Below are 18921 nucleotides of genomic sequence, written 5' to 3'. Positions count from 1 at the left end.
GAGAAGGTAAATCTAATTGTAGTAAAAGGCCTGTAAGGAAACCAGCCAATTGTACTTTGTACCCTCATCTGATTCCCATGCTCCCAGGCAACCACTTTAGCCATGCTCCTGTAGGCTTCTGTTCCTGTTTCTAAATACATTACTCTCTAATTCATCACTTTGATAACCCTTCTTCTGACTTACTGTTTCAGAAGATGAGGACTTTAATTTACACATCTTTATTTCCTCTCTCCATCCTAGTATATCTCAACATTTTGTTAAATCCATAGTAGGTGTTACTATGTCCACAAATACTATGCTCCAATCATATTCTATGATTACATTTTCCTAGTACAACTTTTTTTTACAATAATTTTCTCTTCCTTTTAAAATGTTTTCCTTGAGTATCTGACTTGAACAACTCTTTTTTTATGCCTTTCATTACAGTTTTCCCAAAAGTCACTGTTCCTCCCAGCTTTATTGAGGTATTGACATAGACGTAATAAGTTTAAGATGTACAGTGTGATCATTTGATACACATAAGTATTGCAAAATGATTTACTGCAGTAATTTTAGGTAACATCTCCATCCAAAAGTCAAATCTGACAGACAATTCGCTAGTTCCATTTATCTTCCAAGGCAAGTCTCTTCTAGAAACTTCCAGTATCCTGCTCATGACAGCCCTCACCTGGTTCAGCACCCACCTTCCCTCCACGCTTGATCCTCTTCCCTGGATTCCATGTCTTCCTTTCATGTCGTTTACTACTTCATGTTGATGGATAGGATTTTCCAGCTGCTTTTCAAAGAAGAATGCATGGGGTTAGGTATAGAATCCTTGGCTGAAGATAAATTTTTCTCTCAGACTCTGGAAGACATTGCTCTCATTTTCTTCTGTGTTCTAGTGTTTCTCTGAGGAGTCTATACCTGTTCCCAGTCCTTTGTGTGTTACCTGTCACTTTTTTCTCTGAAAAGTTTAGATCTCTTTTCTTTAGGCTTTTTGTTCTGAAATTTCATGGTGATGGAGTAGGTCTTTTGCCTTCTATCCTGGTGAGTAGCTTTTACATTCTGGAGATTGGTGCCCTGCAGTTCTGAGAAATGCTTTTTGTGTTGTCTGTGATGGCTTCCTCCCTTACCTGTGTCCCTAATGGGCCTTCTGTTACTTAGGTGTTCTACTTCAGGAGAGATTTCCTTAACCTTCTCTTTCCATTATTTCCTGTGTGTATGTGTGTGTGTGTGTGTGTACGTGTGTACATGCACAGACTGGAGAACTTTACTGAGTTGTGATCTGGTGGGCAGTTTATTATTCCTTCTGTTCTTAGTGGAATGTCTATCATTTAGGTGATTTACTTTCAAGAGTTCTCCTTTATCTTCCCATTCATTCTATTGATTTAAAAAAAAAAATCTCAACTGTCATTTTTTTAGGTTTCCAGGATTCTTCTTTGTTCTCAGTCTATTCCTTATATAATAATATTCTGTAGGTGTTGTTAAGTTTCTTTAGAGAAGTTTCTTCCAATCTCCCTGCAAGGTAAGCCATGGCTTTTTGGTGTTGCATGTGGGAAGGGTTTGGGAAGGGAAGTCTTAGCATTCAGTATGCAGACTGCAACTTACTCTCCCAATGTCCAAGCAGAACCTCATCCTTGTCCTCCTAGGACCCTGGTGTCCCAGAAGGCTGCAATCTCTCTGGTTCTCCAGAGAGTAAACCAAACAGTCTTCTGGGAGGGGCAGCATGGAGCAATCAGCTGACTGCACAGGGTAGGGTTGCAGACAGAGGTCTAACTACTCTTTGCGCAGACTTTGAAATAATGCCCTTATATTTAGTCTCCTTTCTTCCATTGTACCCAGTGCCTCTAATTTCTGAGACTTCCTGGGTTCCTCGGGGCAAATAATCTTGCTTTTTCTACCCTTTACAGGTATTTAAATTTGACCTTCCTTTTCTCTGCTCCATTTACCTTCTGTTAATGGGTTTGCCTCTTGGTGGGTGTCAAGCCCAAGGACACAACCAAGCCAAAGATTGGGAGAAGGAAGAATTAATCACGTGCAGGAAATAAGGAGAACACCCACCGGGAATCTCTCCCAAAGCAGCATCTACCTGTACGGCAAAATTGGGGGTGTTTCAAGCTAAGGATACATGCATATTCATGAAGGGGTATGAGCAGAGGCGAATTCAGCATAGAATTGGGGCAAAGGTGGACAGAGTCCAGGCTTTAGTTGATTGAAGTCACAAGGGTCAGAAAAGGTCAACATCATTACCCCTTCGCCTCCAGTTGATCTGGTGGTTGAGCACTCAAGGGTGGTTTAAATTCTGCAAAAAAGTGGTTCAGGCTAATCTTTACCATTGAAACAGAATTAGGAGTCTTTACAACTGATTTATTAATCCGTAGATACTATCCTTAAAGCAGACATTCCCCAAATATAACTATTCCTAAAGAGTTTACTTAAAAGCTCTTATCCCATTTAGCTCTATTTTATTTACTTTAAAGTTTTTGATGCCCCCCTCCCCCCCCAAAAAAAAGAGTTCCCTAATCCCCTGGCAGTCCAGTTGATAGGGATAGACTAGGATAGTTATACAGGTAGTTGTAGAAGTCCCAGTAGGGGATTATAGATAGGGAAACCTAGGAAACTTTGAGAGACTGCTGTAAGTTAATGATCACTCAAAAACGCTCTCAGAACATCAGGGAACAAAGCAGGCTTGCTTAACTATAAAGCCATAAATAAAAGCACAAGATATGCCTGTCATAGGGTCATTAGGTGAAGAAAAATGCTACCACCCTTCTACGGATTTGAATAAGTGCTATGATAGTCCTAGTTTGACCTCACAGGGTCAGACACTCTCCTGCCCAATACGAAGGAGAAGCTAGTGATGTGAGCCTGACGCCTACTCGAAGAAGCGTTGCAGAGAAAAACCTGGCCTCTGTTCACCTATGCCAAATAGAAATAGGGAGACAGAGCTTTGGAGGAGAAGAAAGGAAAGCTTTATTGCTTTGCCAGGCAAAGGGGGAACCCAGTAGGCTAGCGCCTCAAGAACTGTGCCCCCTCCCTGGGGAATAGGGAGAGGTCTTGTAGTCGGGGCTCGTGGTCAGGGGTAGACGATAAGGATCAAGGCAGTAAGTTTTTGTTTTTTTTTAAGAACTTTTATTGAGATACAATTGACATGCAATAAACTCCATATAGTTAAAGTGTACAATTTGATATTTTTTTTCTTATTGGTAATGTATATATGGCAATCCCAGTCTCCCAATAAGGCAGTTACAGTCTTGCATTTTTCTGATGGGTTGGTGGTAAGGTAAGTAGGAGTCAGCATCATCAACCTGAAAGGTCCAACTGGTCTGGGGTCTGCATGCCTGTGGGCAGCATCCCATCGTTAATCATTAACTTCTCGCACCTGGAGAGGGTTTCAACGTCTGCAAAATAGCTCAAAGATATTGCTGTGTGTACTGTTGCTGGGGAAACAGGACCTTGCCCCAAGGCTGCTCTTGACTGTTTCTCCTTGATCTCGGGCATCCTCTCCCTTCATTAATGAACAACTGCTTGAATCTGCCCACTGGAACTCAGGGAAGGTCATGGAGGCTGAATGAAGGCTGTTTTCCTATAATCAAAGAAATAGGGGACACAGAAAGGCTTTGTGCCCAGGAGCCCCGCAGGGCCCTGCTTGGTATCAGAAGGTAGTCTTTTCCCCTCCCCCGCTTTCCTTTGATTATAAAATTGTAGCCCACTTAATCCTTGGGGCAGAGCCTCCTTGCCTGCCTGCCCACTTGCGTCTCTCGCAAGCATCCTATATTGATAAATCTACTTCTTGCCTATCACTTTGCCTCTAGCTGAATTCCTTCTGCGTTGAGACACAAAGAACCCGAGCCTCAGTAAGTCCAGACATCAGGTAAGTGATTCTAATTAAGAGACCGTGAGTTCAAGTCCCAATCAGGGTTTTGGCCAGGTTGGAGTCCTGGCATATGGGTTCAAGTCCCAATCTGAGGTGCACAGTTTCACAGTGGTTAGGATTCCAAGCTTTCACTGTGAGGGCTGGTGTTCAATCCCTGGTCAGGGAACTAAGATCCTACAAGCTGTGGTGCAGCCAAAAAAAATTTTGTTTTTGTCATATCATTATTTTTCTTGCTGACAAACTTTGTAACAGGAAGAAAGGAATAATAAGGTCTTATTTGATTTCATTAAACCTAGGTACAACAAAATATTATACTTAATATTGATGACTGAATTAATCAAACCAACAAGCTTAAGCTAACGTTAATACCAGATATTAATGCAATACTGAATACTTCCCAAATCACGTGAACCTGAAATTCATTCTGGCCAGCTTCTTTTATATTTCTTGAGTAAGTGCTTAATTTCCTTTAAGGCAATTAAATAGACCTTTCACAAATTAATTTTGGCAATACCACACATCTACAACACACACATAGATACATACAAACGCACAAACAAATACAGAGACCATGAGGTCTCATTCCAAAATTTCAGTCATGAATCATACAACAATGTAAAACCCATCAGTTACAAAAGAGGTTGGATTCAAGTTGGGTTTCTGGTAGATGGAACAAACCAAGGTCACCTGTCTAGGTGGTGAAACCCCTTCTACTAATATTTATGGAAAGGACATTTAAGATTTCTATTTGTCCTTGAAAGATCAAGTTCCAAATTACCTACCCCCTTTCCCCAAATTTGCATTTTAAAAAGCTGGCAGAGATAGGGGTTCCTGGAGAAGACCAGGTAGAATATTTGCATCTCAAAGGCATAGGAGGAGAAAGGCAAGTTCCTCCTTGGAAGACTTTGTTTCCTGAAGGCCAGAAAAAAATCTTTTTCCAACAATACTTACAAGCCTCTTAAGATAAGTAGGGGTGGTTTGGAAGTGGTAAAAGGATTGATGGGCTTTGAGTTCTTTCTGGAGCCATACCTCTGGTTCCATAAAGACTAGATTGTAAAACAAGGACAGTTCTTTTTTCCTCAAAGAATTGGGTGGTCAGCTCAGTGATATCAAAGGACTGACACATGCATTCACCTATGTTGGACTGTTTTCCTTTCACTCAGTTTGCTTAGTGGAGAAAGCCTCCCCCCCCCCAGCTCCCCAATTCATACCGGTTCTGAATATCAGCTATGGTCAGTTTAGTCAGACTGGTGGCCTCCCATTTTGGTAACCTATTTGTAAACACTTCTGAGGATCCTCCTTGGGTTTAAGAAATTCTTTAACTATGGCCCTCAGTTTGGCCTTTGGTCTAAAGAGATTTGCCTGAAGCCTCAGGTGGTCCCATTTCCAAAGGTTTAATAGTGTCTTCAGAGCGGAAAGGCAATCAGACAGATCACTAGAATGAGTACTCAAAGAAGGACAGAGGGGAGCAGTAAGGTTTTAGGTGCCTTTTATATCATTAATCTTTCATTAGCCTTCTACAGCAAATCTTCCAATGAAGCTATTTGGGATTTTGAAGCCTTTGGGGGCTTCTGCATACCAATTAAAATAAGTACAATAGTTTAAAATGAGGGCTCTCTAAAATTTTAACAGTTTAGATGTTTCTCCAATTCAAAGGGTCCATGGAGTTACCTCTACAAATATTTTCTGCAGCTAATCTAACTTTAGAAAAGATGAAAATGAAACAGGAGGGAAGAGTGCAGGGCACAACCTTTAAAAGAATGACATAGCCATAGAGCATGACAAAAACTGGTTAAAACCAACCAGGTCCAAGATGGCAGAAGATTCAACTTCCAGTAGACAGCCTCATTATATGCTCATTGTAATACATTAGCATATGCTAAATGACACACCCACCGGCGCCATGACAGCTCTGAGGCCAAGCATAAAAGGTCAAAAAGTGGGCGATGGCCCACATTTTCCAATTCCTAGAAATCTCTGCTCCTTCCCCCCGAAATAGTTGGAATAATCCTCCCACTCGCTAGCTTATGAAATTACCCAGCCCATAAAAACTAACCACCCATATTTCAGGGCCTGTTGCCTTCTGAGATGGCCTATACACTGTCTGTGGAGTGTATTTCTCTCCAAATAAATTTGCTTCTTACCTATCACTTTGCCTCTCACTGAATTCTTTCTGAGATGAGTTATCAAGAACCTGAGCTTCATTAAGTCCTAAGACCAGGTGTGTGATCTCAAAAGACTGTGGATTCAAGTCTCAGTCTAGGTTCTGGCCAGGTTCGAGTCCCAGACTTGTGGGTTCAAGTCCCAATCTGAGTTGCATGGTTTATTTTTCTTTTTTTTTCAAAATATTTATTTATGCTATGCCAGGTCTTAGTTGAAGCACGTGGGATTTTCGTTGCGGCATGTGGACTTAGTTGCAGCATGCGAACTCTTAGTTGTGGTATGCATGTGGGATCTAGTTCCCTGACCAGGGATCAAACCCAGGCACCCTGCATTGGGAGTGTGGAGACTTACCCACGGGACCACCAGTGAAGTCCCGTAGGGTTTCAAGAACACTCACTACCGTTGTTTCCAGTAGACCCTGCAGGCACAGTTCCAGAAGACTGATGGCTTTAACTGCGCACTCAAAATTGTTTTGGAGAGTCAAAAGCACCCCAACTTGACCATTTCAGGGCCCGATTTGCTTTAGTTCCCCATCAAGTACTTGTAAGCGTACATGAACCCGGCTGGTATTCCCATAGGTGGCTGTTTGCAGGGAGCTGTTTGGCTTTTGAGGCACAGTTTCCCAGGATTCATTTCATAGCCTCATTCAGATATGAGGTATGATCTGAACAACTTTTTGAGGACAGTGGTGGATCGCACATGTGCTGCTTCTGCGTCTAGATCCCCAGGGAGCTACCCTTGGGTTGGTTCGCCTTCTTGTATGTGGCTCAGTTTCTCCCAACAACAGCCTACAACTGTCACAGGTGCTCAGAGGCGCTAGGGGACCAGTCTCCATCATGCCCCCACCCCCAGAAGTGGATCCTCACACACTTCTGCAATGTCCTCAGTCACCTAAGAATGCCTTGTGGCCAAGAAAGACCAAAACGTCCTTTTATTCTTCAGAGCTGAAAAATTCAGTCTCTCATTTCACGTGCAAAAGTTTTGTTCAGACCATATATCAAGTCATTTTTTCCCAATTTAAGCCAAATTTAGCAAAAACCGAGCCACCTATGTTTCTCTGGGCCTCATGCCCAGACCCCCTAGGCCCTGTCTAGGAAAGGCACTGGTACCCCCTTAAGACTCCAAGTCTTAAGTGAAAACCAGCTCAAACAAAATTTTTAGGATCATCACCCAAACAATAAGATTTGACTATCAGAGGAACTCACCAGAACACCTGAGGAGTACCAAGGAGCGGTAGGGCTCAATGGGCCCATGCTGGTACCAAGCACTGGTTCCGGATAGATTCCAGGTATCCTCTGCCAGGTGTCTCTGATATGCTGCAGCCTATGCCAAGCATACGTCAATGAAAAATTAATCAGTTGATCTAAGAAAGAGATGGAAATTTTTATTCAAGCCAAATTTGAGGATTATAACCCAGGAAGAGCATCTCAGAAAGCTCCGAGAGCTGTTCTGCTCATTAGAAGTCAAGGCACAGTTATGTAAGTTTTTTGAGACAGAGGGCTGTGCATTAAATGACATATGGTTGACAGATTGTGCAATCCGGATCTAAGTACCATGCGACCCCTGTCAAGAAGGAATGTTGTTATTTTTAAGGAGTTGTCTTAATGCTAGGAGAATGTTGCTCTTTATGGTTGAGCAGGCATTTCTGCTGATGGGGGAGCTTGGGTCCATGCATAATGCAAACACAGTGCACGTGGGGGCAGAGAGGAGGCCAAAGTGCAGAGAAAATTTTTATGTTTAAATTTTTCTTTTTTCACTATAAAATATGAATTTTGGGGCTTCCTAGGTGGCGCAGTGGTTAAGAATCTGCCTGTCAGTGCAGAGGACACGGGTTTGATCCCTGCTCCAGGAAGATCCCACATGCCGCGGAGCAACTAAGCCCGTGTGCCAAAAAAAAAAAAAAAAAAAATGAATTTTATTTCACATAAGAAAGAAGTGACTGGACTTGGGAAGGAGATGAGATGGGGGAAGTTTTGGGGAATAAGAGGCAGGCTTATTGTGGAGTGGAGGGTGGAATGACTGAGGGATGGTGCTTCCTAGGAGGTACTGTATAGATAATTGTATTTAGATTCACAATGGCCTGTGTGAAGTGACATTTATAAGTTGACTTTGAAAATATGAAGTCATGTGCTTTTTCAAAGCTCTGAAAGATAGTCTGGGAGAGATTTGAGTAAACCAGTTTCTTCAAGGTATGACTTCTTGGAGTTTTCAATATCTCAAAGTTCATTATGAATCTCCAATGATTCCAGAACTTCATTTACACAGGGAAAGCCTGATCTATGGATATGCACAGCTATTTTACCTCTAGGCAGCAGAGGGCAACCTTGCCCTCCTTATGCCCATTGATATACATTGGACAAGGTTGAGGTAAAATCAGCTAACATAACCTTAGCTAGTTGCTCCTTCTCTACAAAGACAGAAGTAAATTCTTCTTTTTTTAAAAAATATTTATTTATTTAGGCTGCGCTGGGTCTTAGCCAAGGCATGTGGACTTCTTAGTTGTGGTGTATGGACTTCTTAGTTGTGGTGTATGGACTTCTTAGTTGTGGCATGCATGTGGGATCTAGTTCCCTGACCAGGGATTGAACACAGGCCCCCTGCATTTGGAGTGCAGAGTCTCACCCACTGGACCACCAGGAAATCCCCAGAAATAAATTCTTTTACGCAGTCCAGACAGGGCTTCGAAACTCTCTCCTGATGAAACGTGACGCAGAGAGTCCCTGGACTTGCTGGCTCACAAGAGGAAGGTGACTGAGCTGATGGGACACAACTGGCTCTTTCTTCTACTCCATCAGATACTTGTCCCCTTAGTTGGGGAGTGGGGAGTGAAGCGAGCTGAAGAGAGGGACCAGGACACTGAGTCTAAATAGGAGTAGGGAATTAACATCCCCTCCTAGCAGTTGTTTAGCTTTTTATTCCTATTCAAAGATACTCCAGCCAGTGAGAAGGCCAAGGTATGTAAATGAGAATACCCACATGCATATGTTGGCTGCCGAGGTCAAAGCTTCAGCCCAAGTCTTTTCTCTGAAATTTAAGTGGGACGCTCAATCTTTTTCCTGTAGTCATTATTTTCAAAAAGCATCTACCATTTGAAACCTCAATTATCGCCAATTGGCTGCATACACAGAGGCCCAAGGTCTTGGTTTATGTGATCTGGAATGAATAAATTCAACACATCGACAAGTCTCAGCACCTGCTCATGCACTAAAGGAAGAAACAGTCCTTACGTGATAAAACCTCCATCTGTGGCTGATCCCGGGCCCCGTGTAAGCGGGCGGGGCGGGGGACTGAAGGGGATGGCGGGGGGACCTGGGCTCCAAAATCCAGCTAGAAGTGGTCAAGTCCCTTCCTCTCTGTGGGCTTCAGTTTCATTTCCTGCATAAAATGAGGGGTTCGAATCTGGCGGCATCCTTCCACCTTAACACAAGTTTTATTTCAAATATACAAAAGGAATACTTTTTACTAATGATATGCCTATGTTAAAAAAAAAAAACAACTCAGCAAAGTGAATGTAACGACATTTCAGATAAAGTTTTGTAGATGGCAGAATGGACAAATACTGTTCTCTATCAAGATTCCTAGCAGAAAACAGCAGAACCGGCTCTAGTTCAGGTTGAGAAGAGCTCATTAAAAGATACCAAGTACTTGCTTCACAGAACCTCAGGGGCAGGGTTAGGGTGCGATGTGGAAACTGTGAGAAGGAACAGCCCCAGAGGGCAGCACCAGATTCCCGGTGGAGCCCTTGCTGCAGCGTCCAGGGGAAGCCAGCTCACCGCCCCTGCGCTGGGGAGGGGCTCCGCCTTTCATCTCCACCAGGGCTGCCTAGTAAAGCTGGGCATCTCTCTGCCATCGTCCACTCCCCTCTCTTGGCCAGCGGGATTCTCAGGGTGCCTGCCTCCTTCTTCCAGTGAAAATCTGGCTCCTTGTGCTCTGCTTTCAAGGGAGATTAGTAGAGGGCTTTGCCTCAGGGAAGTGACATGTCTAAGGGAGAAATTGCCCAGATATGGGAACAGAACTCAAAAATATTGGGTTACCAAAGAGTATAGCAAATATCCCTGCCTACTGTTATTATATTGTCCTACAGGCAGAAATCCAGGAAACTGAGATTAATGCATCACTTAATGCATTCAATTAGCTTGTGAGTGCCCATACATCATGGGACCAGGGAACCACCCTATCTTAACGGCTATCACAGTTCTTCTTATGATAAATAGGTATTTTAAAAAACCAGTTCTGGGAAGTGAAAGTTGTTACTGTGCTCTTGGCTCTGGAAAAAGGACGCATTGTGTTAAATGAGTCATCAAGTACTAATTCAATGTGCAGCTAGACGGAAAGGTTGGTTAAGCTGTCTTAAAGAGGATTTTTTAGGGGAGGAAGAGTAGTTGGGTAGAGGCTGGTCAGTTCTTAAGTGCTTGTTTTGCAAAGGTTAGCCCTTCTAACACACTTCAAAGTCACCTAGGGCCCTTGTTAAAATCTTAGGCTGATCCCTGACTTAATGAATAGATATCTGGGGAATACAGTCTGGAATGCACAATGGTTATAATGGTTTGAAAGCAATGCGCATTCAGTAGAATCAGTGCTTTGAATGCGAATTTTGATCTTTTCCTGGGCCAGTGATATTTAGTACAATGCTCTCTTGTGAGGCTGGGCAGCAACAGTCACAGCTCTCAGTTAGCCACGTGATCACGAGGGCAAACAACTGACACTCTTACAACCGTTCTGGTTTTCACTTTCAGTACAGCATTCAAGTTGCATGAGATACTCAGCACTGTGTTATAAAACAGGCTTTGTGTTCGATGGTTTTGCCCAGCTGTAGGCTAATGTAAATGTGCTGAGCACCTTTCAGGTAGCCTAGGCTAAGTTATCATTTTTGGTAGGTTAAGTGTGTTAAGTGGATTTTCAATGTATGATATTTTCAACTTACAACGGGTGTGTGTGGGGACGCAAACCCCATTATAAATCGAGGAAGAGCTATACTGTTTAACAAGCTTCTTAAGTGATTTCTTCCATATACCAAAGCTGGAGAATTACTGCTTTAAGTGGGAAATATAGGTACCTTGAGGGAATAAAGTTTAAAAATTTAAAGTTTATTAATTAATTAATACAGCAGGGTACTATTTATGCTGTGTTCTTTATTCTAGTCTCTGTTGATTTGGAGTAATGTCTGCTGCTTACATTGTAGTCCACAAATTCGGAAGTGAAAGTGTTTTACTCTTAGCACATTTGAATTTCCCCTGCCTAACCTTTCCTAGGAGTCATCAGTCCACCTTGTTCTAAGCCAGTCATCACAATCAGGGCACGGCTTCTTACCTAAGCTTCTAAATCATTATCTTTGATAGCAGAACCGGAAATAGGGCTTGTTTCCTCTCCCACTGGGCTTTTAGTCTCTAATTGGCATTTATTTTTTTGAAATGTAAAGGTCATCCTCCTTCAAGGAAAAATAGTCCATCAAATTTTCCCATTAGGTAAGTTTTTTTTTTTTTTGGAAATACTCATTTACTTTTATTTATTTTTTAAAGCTCTTTATTGGACTATTAGGTAAGATTTTGAAGCCATTATTTCCCACACTTAACGTGCATCAGAAAAATCTAGAGAGCCGTGGAGTCTGCAAGGCCTTTGACTCAGTGGGCCTGGCATGTGGGTTGGATCTGCACACTGGGCACTTACTCCAGTAGATGCTGGCGCAGGAGCCATCCTTCCAACTGCTTGGACTGCCCCAGATCCCCAAGTTGTGGCTATCCTTCTGTCATAATCACCAGGAGCACCGCTAAATTGTGTAAGAAAGTTTCTAAGGAGTCAGTCTCAGGCTCATGGAGAATGCAGACAAATTGGGGTAGATCAAAATTTTGCATCATGTGTACAGAAATTCCAGGTCTGTGCGCCTGTGTTGGCTGTATCTGCAGAGATGCTGCAGTGACCTGTGTAGGAGGCGTGGATCCCAATTGTTCACCATCATTTCTCCCCTGTGGGCTGTGCTTGCTGAGGGCAGTGATATGTAACCACCATTTACACAGGGCTTTAGGAATTTAATACTTTCACTTATTTCTTACAACAGCCCTGTGAGGAAGGCATTTTTATCATCAGCCCCCTTTAAAACAACTGAAGGTCAAAGAGGTTGTCTTACCCAAGATTATGGCCTGAAAACCATAACCAGCTCCCAATGAGGATGCATGAAGCTCACACCTGGTTCTTAGGGAGCGCTGGCACATGGCTCTGAGCTAGGGTGGCTGGCAACAAAGCTCAGGTGAGAGCAGTTGAGCTGCCCTGAGCCAGCCAGCAGAGCTTCCCTTTACCTGGGAGGGAGATGCGGCCTTGGGTTGACACCTGACCCCTCCAAACCAGGCGCTCGCAGGTGTGGGACCTGGGGAACAACCCTTCTCTCCTTCTTTCCCCAAAGGCATGTCATAGGGCCTGAAATCCCTCCAAGGAGCATTTTTTCCCTTTGGATTTAAATAGAGCCCATTTGGCATTTAAATGTTATCTGAAAGGTATACCATTTCAAGACCCTGCAAGTGACATTTCTTCTGCAGAAATGGGGACCCAGGATGGCCCCCGTCCCTAAGAGGTAGGTGTGCACTGAGACTCCCCAGCCTCGAGCTTGTCTGTGATGGGCTTGACTATGGTGGCTGCTAGGGTCAGAGGTGCAGGTGGTGGCTATACAACAGAGAGAAGTTGATGAGTAAGGTTAAGGAAAGAGAGGACCGTTCAAGTGCCCAGCCTCAAGATAGGAGAGAACTCGTTCTAGGTATCCTCTGGGCTGAGTTAGAAAGACCACAGAAACTCATGCACCAGCATTTGGATAAGGGTTCTTTCTCTCTCCCTCCCTTCCTTTCTTCCTTCTTTCATGAACAATTTAGTCCAAACATCACCAGATAGGATGGAGAAAAATAGGAACCACCTATTGTAGGGGGAGGGACAGGATCAGAGCAGGGTGTCAGAGCCTACACGGGGTGAGGGAGGCACCTGTGTGGCTGAAGGAACAACAGGAGCAGAGGCCCTGCACCCCTGGGAGTCTGAGCAGGGTGAAGAGGGCATCTGTGTGGGGGTGGCCGTGGTGGCCCAGAACAGGAAGTCAGAGCACAGGGGAGGTGAGGAGGGGGGGTCAGTGGGAGGTGGGGAGAGGTGGAGATAAGAGATGGGAGATGAGCCATCTCTTATCAGGGAGTTACAAAGCTAGAGGGAAACAAATCAATCTGTGATACTGGTTTGGAACTGAAGATATCCCTGTGGATCCAGGAATTTCAGTATATATAGATAAGTATAAAAAATACAGATGCAAATGTTCGTGTGTGCATACCCACACTCACACAGACACCACCTCAAACAAGTGGTCAAAAAATTTTTTTGGTTGCTTCACACATCTTGTGGGATCTTAGTTCCCTGACCAGTGAGAGTGTGGGGTCCTAACCACTGGACCCTCAGGGAATTCCCAAGTGATCAAAATTAACATTACTAGCAATGAGGCAGTTTCAAATCATGTGCCCCCGACAGGATTCAGTGAGAACACTATATCACTTTGTGATGTTCCTGCCAAAAATCATAACCTGAATCTAATTACGAAAAAATATCAGGCAAATCCAGATTCAGAGACATTCTACAAAACAACTGGCCTGTGATCTTCAAGGCCATAAAAGTCAAGGGAAAACTGAAGAATTATTCCAGACAGAAGGAGAATATGATAACTAGATACAATGTGTGATTCTAGATTTGATCCTTTTTCTACAAAGGATGTTCCTGGAACAACTGATGAAACCTGAATGGTGTCTGTGGATTGAATGCTGGATGGGTAGCAGTCTTGAGTTCCTGACTTTGATGGTTTCTTTGCAGTTATGTAGGAGGAGATCCTTGTTTATGAGAAATATACTCAAGTATTCAGGAGTGATGGGGCATCAGGTCAGCAACTTACTCTCAAATGGGTTCAGAAAGAGAAGTTCGTTGCGCTACTATTGGAACTTTTCTGTAAGTTTGAAGTTATTTCCAAAAAAAACTCTCAAAAGATGTATGTATTTCTTTAAAATTGCTTTTGGAATTTAAGAAGTTCCTTTTTTTTCTCATTGAAGTATAATTTACTGAAAATTCAGCCTTTTTGGTTGTATAATTCAATGAATTTTGATAAACATACAGTCATGTAACCACTACGAACATACACCTTAACCGTGGATGCCTCTGACTTTTAAAACTGTTAAGGAATTAGTTGGGCTTTTAGAAACGCTCTCATTTATTTTACAGGTATAAATATTAAACATTTTATTACACTTCCCTTTTTAAAAAATATTTATTTATTTGGCTGTGCCAGGTCTTAGTTGCGGCACGTGGGATCTTTAGTTGCGGCCAGCAGGCTCTTAGTTGCAGCAGACGGGATCTAGTTCCCTGATCACGGATTGAAATGGGACCCCCGCATTGGGAGCGTGGAATCTTAACCACTGGACCATCAGGGAAGTCCTTATACTTCCCTTTTAAGTATTCAGATATGTAACATGCAATACTAAAATATGTTTGACTTTTTTAAAAAGGTTAAAAATCTTATGATAAAACAAGCAAAGAGGCATGGCATGAGATCTGCCCTTCACTGAAGAGAATGTTTGCCTTTCCTGTCCTTTCCCCATTGCCGCTGAATTAGTGCAGTGTGGGCCTAGGGATGTGCCTCTACCAGGAAAAGCCTCATTAGCAGCAGGGAGGAGCCCTACCCACCTGCCCCATCGTCTCCGCGGCTGTCACAGGCCCCTTCCTCAAGATGTCATGCTCACCACAGCTAAAAAATACACATACATGCTCTGCTGTGGGCTGCAGGCACTTAACTTCTCTTGTCTTCCAATCGGCTAACAGGCTGTGACGTGCAGGCTGACACTTGCTCAGACACGGCGGCGGCGACCAGCTTTGTGTGTTGGGGCTCAGCTCTCACGGTGGCTGGGAGGGAAGGAGTCAGAAATGAATCACTGAGCACGAGATTCATAGGTTCCCTCCTTAATTCATTCTCTAGCTTTCCCCCGCGACATTCTTGTAGCCAGACAGAAAAATTCAACTCGTCACAACTCGGAGGTTCAGGGAAAGGGAGGTTATTTTCTCTGTAATTGGAACTTTCTCCTGATCCCTCTCCTGTGGAATACTAGACAAAAATTAATTACATCTCCCATCCTGTCTAAAGAGTATTCCCTTTAGGTGGGGTTCAGTTTCCGTTAGTTAAAAATGCTTGATCCTTCGTATAGCTTCTCTTCCTCTCCTCTTTATTAAGATTGTGTCTGATTTTGAAGAATATAACTTACTTGACCTTGTGGCTTTGCAGGGAAGTTGGCGTCCTCAGGGAGCCCTAGAGACCTGTGCTGCTTAGTAAATCTCCTGATTTCTCGATGATGTTTCTTTCCTGCTGGGTAAAGTCTGGGTGGGTGTAACTCAAGGTTGTTATTGTTCCATAGGTAGTGCACTCAGAGGTGCTTCCTGGGTGGTCCTATTTCATCTCAGCTCCTGCCGGCACCATGAACAACTTGAGGACAGGCTAAGGTACTCATTTGTCTCCAGCTTCTGCTTTTTGTCCTGCAGGATTTTCTGCAGGACCCCCCTTGTCCCAATTAAGACAACTGCTCCTGGCAATTTCCTCGAGGCAGACAGGCAGGTATGTCCAGGTGGATGCCTGCCTCAAGTGGATGGGGCCATGGACCTGGGATGCTGGGGAAGTTGCTGAACCTCTCTCTCCCTAAGATTCTTCATCCATAAAGTGAAAATAACAGTAGCTAATGTTAATTGAACACTTACTATATTTGGCACTCTTCTGTGCCAGGTAGTTTCTAACTGCAATATACTTTAATTTCCAATTTGACACAGTGATGTTTCTGCAAAATACAATAAAAATGAATTAATAAAAAATTACATAGAAAAAAACTATAAAACTTGTACATATTGTCCATTGAGAGTTTAAGTGACTAACACAATTACTATCATAGTAATACCTTGCTATTACACAATAGTAACTTCACAAAAAGTTATGAGTAAAATAGTGACTCATATCAAGGGCCTTTATGCACACTTTGAATAAATGCTGTGTGTGTCAATATTTAGAGTATTTGTAACGTGACATATGAGCTTTCTTTTTGCTTTATAAACTCATCAAGCTAAGTTTCTCTGTTTCTCTACTTTCATATTGATCTGGTTGCAAACTGGTAGCAAGCAACTTGTGGATGGCATTGGTCCATAAAATACACTTTGGTTTTTTTTTCTTTTTAAGAATTATTATTTTTTATTGAAGTATAGTTGATTTACAATGTTGTATTAGTTTCAGGTGTACAGCACAGTCATCAGTTATATATTTTTATGTATATATATATATTCTTTTTTCAGATTCTTTTCCCTTATAGGTTTTTATAAGCTACTGAGTATAGTTGCCTGTGCCATACAGTAGGTACTTGTTAGTTATCTATTTTATATATAGTAGTATGTATATGTTAATCCCAAACTCCTAATTTATCCCTCCCTTCTTTCCCCTTTGGTAACCATAATTTTGTTTTCTATGTCTGTGGGTCTATTTCTGTTTTATAAATAGGTTCATTTGTATCTTTTTTTTTTTTTTTTTAGATTACACATATAAGCAATATCATATGATATTTGTTTTTGGCTTACTTCACTTAGTATGATAATCTCTAGTCTCATCCATGTTGCTGTAAATAGCATTATTTCATTCTTTTTTATGGCTAATAGTCCATTATTATATGTACCATATCTCCTTGATCCACTCATCTGTTGATGGACGCTCATGTTGCTTCCATGCCTCGGATATTGTAAATAGTGCTGTGATGAATATTAAGGTACATGTATCTTTTTGAATTATAGTTTTGTCTGGGTATATGCCCAGGAGTGGGATTGCAGGATCATATGTTAACTCTATTTTTAAACGAACCTCCATACTGTTCTCAATAGTGACTGCACCAATTTACATTCCCACCAACAGTGTAGGAGGGTTCCCATAAAATACACTTTGAATAGCACTCTTTCCTATGTTTTTACATGGATTAACTAATTTAACCCTCACAAGAAGTCTATGATGACAATACTATGATTATACAGTGAAAAGCACCTAATAAGTGTCAGAGTTTGAGGACCCAGATTTTGAGAGTCCAAGGGCCCTGTTCATACCACGTTGTGAAGGGACGAAGGGATGTACCAAGGAGATTTTTCTTTCCTGGGTCTTGGAGACTCTGGGTGGAGTGAGCTAATGATCAGTAGGCTGGAAACCAGCAAATGAGATGGGTCATTAAGGGTCTGGGATGGAATTAGAGTGGGCTGGGGTGGTCTGTGCCCTCCAGGACCAGTGAAAGTTATGGGCAAAATCAAAGAGCCTATGGCAGGTTCCCAGCCCCTGGTCCTGAGGGTGCGGGGAGGCATGAGACCGAAGAGGCCTCTGTTGTTCAGTGTTGATTATGTCATTCAACCAGAAGAAGGAGTAAAGCATGCAAAGAATTGCTGTTTGTTCTGTAAACCAAACGGCTGCTATGGACAGTTGATTGTAGATAGCAAAACAATCGGGCTAATTAACCAAATACAGTTGGAAGAGATACATGACCCAGCTCTCCATCCTGTGGCATTTGTCAGTTGAAAGGGAGGCTTGGCTCCTAATAAGTCTTTATTTCTAGAAAGTTCTAGAAATTTTCCCTTTAAAGTGAAGTGTTTTAATGGAAAGAGAATGAAATGTTTCCAATACTTTATCTTATTCTTGCAATTTAAATAAGATCTTAGCATTTGGGAAACATCTTCTCCATGTTAAAGCAGATAGAGAGGTAGAGGGTATATTTCCTGACTTATCAAAAGGAGTCTGGGTTAGAAACAGGTGATGCGATTCAAGCTGTTCTTGCCAAATTCAAGGAGGTGGAAAAAAACCAAAGGAGGGTATGGTGTGTGTGTTTCCCCACTCTGGGTGGCAGCTTTCTGACTTCTTCACCAATAAACTCTGATCCAGCCTGATTCCATAGAGGAAGAGGTGACTGCAGGTCAGCAGTAAGTAATGGGACTATCTCATTTACAGTAGACTCTCTCCTACTAGGTATAGACTCGAGTGAGGATGAGATTTGAGAATTGGGGTACAGGTGTCCATCTGAAGTATTGCACCTACAATTTCTCCTCCTCTGTTCCTTGGACAGACCTTTCTCTGAGACCTGGTATCAGGCCCAGGCCTGGAGTTCGATTTGACAGCACGCCAACCCCACTCCAAACTACAGAGAAAGAGAACGCACCAGTTTAGCCAAAAACACAGTATGATCATATTAAGCACTTGCTTAAAACCCTTTAATGACCCTCTGCTATCTTTAGGCTAAAGTAAAAAGTCCTTAAAAACGGTGACAAGGCCTATTGTAATCTTACCCTTTACTGTAGACAGAATAATGGCCCCCCAAAGCTGTCCATATCCTATTCCCAGAGCAACCTGTGATGTTAGGTTACACGGCAAAGGAATATAAAGATTGAAAAGAGAATTAAGGTTGCCCATCAGCTGACACTAAGCTAGGGAGAGCACGCTGGGTTACCCAGGTGGGTCCAATGTAATCACAGGGTCATTACAAGTTGAAGAAAGAGGGAAAAGAAGAGAATCAGAGGAATGTGATGTGAGAAGAACTTGGCCAGCTGGTGCTGGCTTTGGAGATGGGAAAAGGAACCATGAGCCAACGCGCGTGGGCAGCCTCTAGATGCTGGGAGAGGCAAGGATATCAGTTCTCTGCTAGAACCTCCAAAAGAAACAGCTCTGCCAACATCAGTGAGACCTGGGATGGACCTCTAACCTACAGAACTGTAAGATATGTTTTGTAATTTTAAGCCACCGAGTTTGTGGTAGTTTGTTGGAGGATTTAAGCTCAGCTTCCAAATAGGAAAGCCAGCAGTATCTCTGTATCTTTTCTTCTCTCCTTTTGTAGCTCTCTCATCAG

This window comes from Hippopotamus amphibius, chromosome 15 (assembly GCF_030028045.1).
Source record: "Hippopotamus amphibius kiboko isolate mHipAmp2 chromosome 15, mHipAmp2.hap2, whole genome shotgun sequence".
In the NCBI taxonomy this organism is placed as follows: Eukaryota; Metazoa; Chordata; class Mammalia; order Artiodactyla; family Hippopotamidae; genus Hippopotamus; species Hippopotamus amphibius.
This window is presented reverse-complemented; position numbering follows the sequence as displayed.